Raw genomic sequence first — 636 nt, forward strand, 5'->3', positions numbered from 1 at the left:
CGTAACAGAAACGAGTATATATATATATATATAAATATTTAGTAAATCAGAAGACCTCAGTTACAAAAGTAAAATTAAAAAAAAAGGAAATAGAGTATAATATTAAGAATCTGTTAGAAAACAGACACTAACTAAATGCAGTGTAAAAGAAATCTTATTTTCCATGATTGTTAAATACAAGTTACTCCTTCCATTATGGGCTGGGTGAAATCCACCCAGCTCGTAACCACGAAAGTATTCATGAGAGTAATTATACTATGATTTTTCATAATGTATGCAAATCTTTACAAAATTTTGCAGGTTATTGATAAACATTACAATGTTTTCATACACAAAATATCAGGTTTTTAAATTAAGTATCAAGAATTTTTAATTAAATAATTCTCGTAAAACTTTTTTCTTTCAGAATGTTGACTATCCAACATTCAAAGCAATTTTCATTTTAAGATTAAAAATACTTTAATGCATTAGAACATTTTCAACTATCACATGCGAAATCTTCATTGTATCAGATAATTATCAAATTTTTTTGTTTAAAAAACTATTTTTGTTATTTTTCTAGTGTACTCCCTGTACGGGTTGGTTCCACATGACCAACTTCTTAACTTCAATAAAAAAAAATTAGGAAAAATATAA

This window comes from Limulus polyphemus, unplaced genomic scaffold (genome assembly GCF_000517525.1).
Source record: "Limulus polyphemus unplaced genomic scaffold, Limulus_polyphemus-2.1.2 Scaffold4800, whole genome shotgun sequence".
In the NCBI taxonomy this organism is placed as follows: Eukaryota; Metazoa; Arthropoda; class Merostomata; order Xiphosura; family Limulidae; genus Limulus; species Limulus polyphemus.